Below are 3,286 nucleotides of genomic sequence, written 5' to 3'. Positions count from 1 at the left end.
CTGCTATTTCCGATCGGTTTTAGAGCGTATGTATAGAGAAATCGGTATGGAGAAGTAATACTCATGCTTTTTTTATCGCACTTTTTCTCTTATTTGACAATATTTTCAATTTATTACCTCTTTGATACTTTTGATATTTTTAAGATTTTGATGTTCACAATGCCGCGACGACATTTAACAGAATTGGAAGTAATGCACTTGGTCACTCTTTTGCAAGAAGGCCACAGCCAACGATATGTTGCGAATATGATAGGAGTAAGTCAAACCAGTCAAACCAGTGAATGTCAGCGACGCTCAGGACAGGGTCGAAGACGTGTAACTACTCCTAGAGAAGATAAGATTATTGTTCAACACGCCCGTGCAGAACCATTTACTAATGCAAATGTAATTGCTAGCGGTATTCAAAATCGTAGGCAGCAACCTGTGCGTCAGATAAGTGCACAAACTATCAGAAATCGTTTAAGAGATGCTCATTTGCGTTCGTATCGTTCTTTGCAAGTACCTATGCTTAATCGTTATCATCGGCGTGCTCGTTTAGCGTACGCACATCGTCATGTCAGATGGATTCAAAGACAATGGAGCAATGTTCTTTTTACGGACGAATCGAGATTTTCTCTCTATGGGAATGACAGACGGCAACAAGTATGACGTCGTCGTGGCGAAAGATATCGTCTGAATTGTAATAGACCAATTATAGGATTTTATGGAGGTTCCGTAATGGTCTGGGCAGGTATATCACGAAATTCACGAACACCATTGGTTGTTATACCACCACCTGGATTGACTGCTAGGAGATATATCAATGAAATTTTACGTCCATATATCTGTCCAATTCGTGATCAGACAAGAAACAGATTCATCTTAATGCACGATAATGCACGTCCTCACACCGCAAACATTACGCGACAGTTTCTAAGAGAGAACCATATTGCGGTTTTAAATCATCCTCCAATGAGTCCCGATCTCAATCCAATAGAGCATATTTGGGATATGGTTGGTCGTCGATTACGACGGAATTATCCACGATTAGAAAATTTGGGACAATAAGCGGAAGCGCTCCGTCAAATTTGGCGTACTATCCCGCAGTTCGCAATACGGAGATGTATTAATATGAGACAACGTTTGCAAGACGTTATTGAAAATAGAGGTGGCAATACTAGGTTTTAGTCACGTCTCAACATGTACAAGTCCACCAGTTTTTGGCTAACGAAAATGCATATGTACACACACGCACACGCGCGCGCGCGCAAACACACACACACACACACACGAGGTGTAAAGTCCGACCGCGTAACCTCCCCGTGGTACACCTCGGGTAATGCTAATACCGGCGGCAACAATACAAATGTTCAGAGAAAGATCTGAAAATTCATTATTCATTTCAAATCGTTACACTTCGGTGAAAAAAATTGTAGCGTAATGCTTAAGAAATCATTTTAAGTGGGTAATGTTAAGCTCTACGGTCCACTTAAAAAAACATGCAGAAAAAAATTTGTTTTACCCGTGCACACAAATTTGTTCTTCAATTTTATAAGGTTTAATTTAAATTAGCGCCATTTGTAATGAAATTTTTGCAGAGGTATATGATTCGAATCATTCGACAGTTATGTCTTAAGCTTTAAAACGCATTATCAAACATTGTCCCGCGATCATTTTTCACGGAGATTCATGAATTTTAATGTTGGTTCTTTTTAATACCAATTTTAAATGATTTTTTAATCGTCTGTTCAGATGTAGGCAAACTTCAAGATAGAGGAACTCCGTGAAAAACGGTCGTAATGAGATTTTTATAAAAGCATTTTAAAGCTTGAAATCTCTACTTTCGAAATCGGTAATTGATATTTCGATCTGATTGATTTTTTACGGAGTTATACAAACAGAAGTGGATATCCGTCAAATCTGAAAATTTTATACAAATTTTACAAAAGTCTATGGCGTGAACTAAAAATCGCACGCAAATGCGGTTTCAAACAATCGAAAGAGTGAATCTTTACCTTCAATTTGCTTTTTTATTGAACGTTGTACGATTTTTGTTCGACGAGTTATTCGTCATTGAATAAAAAGGGTCATTTTTGCTTCAATGTCGAATAACTCGTCGAAAAAAAATCGTACAACGTTTCATAAAAAAGCAAATTGAAGTTAAAGATTCACTCTTTCGACTGTTTAGAACCTGATTTGTGTGCGATTTTTAGTTCATGCCATAGACTTTTGTAAAATTTGTATAAAATTTTCAGATTTGACGGATACCCATTTCTGTTCGTATAGCTACGTAAAAAATCAATCAGATCGAAATATCAATTACCGATTTCGAAAGTAGAGATTTCAAGCTTTAAAATGCTTTTTTAAAAATCTCGTTATGATCATTTTTTACGAAGTTACATTCTTCTGAATTTTGACCTATTTTTGAGGTGGACTTAAGTGATCCTTTAATTTTTTTGCGTAGTGTATAATTAAAAATATATGATTGTGCATAAAGGAATATCAAATTAATCTATACAAGTGCTTATAGAAATGCATAATTGAGGGGATGGGCGGAATAAAAGCACGATTCTGTTTAGGATCTTTTTAGCCTTTTTTAATATAATATTGACTGTAATAAAAAAGTATTGCAACATGTAACTTCTTAAAGACATAAATTGATCCGACTATATCCATTTGTGTATAATAAAAAATAGTAAGTTATTTTAAATTTTATCAAAATTTTGTAATTCGTCCTTTATTCCATACATCCCCTCATTTCTTCCTAAATTATGATGCAGAAATATTACAACACGAAGTATACGTTCAACATGGCCAAATTTTAAGTAAATAATTGTATATACATGATGCTATGTTATGTGTATATATTTATAATATCATATTGTTCAATATTTCCATAATTTGTTCACTGCGATATTGAATTATAAAATGATTAAAAGTTGGAATTTGTGTAAAATTTATTATTTAGATCAAAAATAGATCTCAATTCTCAATCACTTTCGGGAAATATCTACATTTTTTTTAGATACGTAGAAATAATAAAATAAAACTTATCTGACAACTAATGATATTCGAAAAATCGAAAAATTTTTTTATTATGCAGCTGAATTATTAGTCGAATTAATCGTAAATATTCGTATCTTCAAGTCGAACTACAAACAGCATAATAGATACGTATGTACGTATACTACGTATACGTTCGAGATTGTTTTTATTCAGACACAACGATAATTCATGTTCCCCGATCCTAACATTCGTCATTTTCTCTTCTTGCGGAAAAGGGAGAGAATGAAATTTATATAAGTCA

Source organism: Trachymyrmex cornetzi, unplaced genomic scaffold, assembly GCF_001594075.2.
Source record: "Trachymyrmex cornetzi isolate Tcor2-1 unplaced genomic scaffold, Tcor1.1 scaffold440, whole genome shotgun sequence".
Lineage (NCBI taxonomy): Eukaryota > Metazoa > Arthropoda > Insecta > Hymenoptera > Formicidae > Trachymyrmex > Trachymyrmex cornetzi.
Note: the sequence above shows the minus strand (reverse complement) of the source record.